The sequence below is a fragment of the Erpetoichthys calabaricus genome, chromosome 14 (genome assembly GCF_900747795.2).
Source record: "Erpetoichthys calabaricus chromosome 14, fErpCal1.3, whole genome shotgun sequence".
Lineage (NCBI taxonomy): Eukaryota > Metazoa > Chordata > Cladistia > Polypteriformes > Polypteridae > Erpetoichthys > Erpetoichthys calabaricus.
The window spans coordinates 101,859,707-101,859,964 of NC_041407.2; positions in this window are offsets into that span (position 1 = coordinate 101,859,707).

Here is a 258-nt window from a genome sequence, read left to right on the forward strand (position 1 = left end):
GGGTCATGGGAATAATGCCGCCGGATCGCCAGTCGGCATCGTTTATGGTCGAAATTACGATGGTATGTGATCGTCTTCGAACCTCCGACTTTCGTTCTTGATTAATGAAAACATTCTTGGCAAATGCTTTTGCTCTCGCGCGAATTTTTGGCTCTGTAGTGCGTGTGCCATGGTCGGCTGCTTAGTGAATTGTTGGTGGGCGGGGCTCGGTCTTGCGTGCGTCTTGCTTGCCATGGACTTAGTGAATTTTATATATAT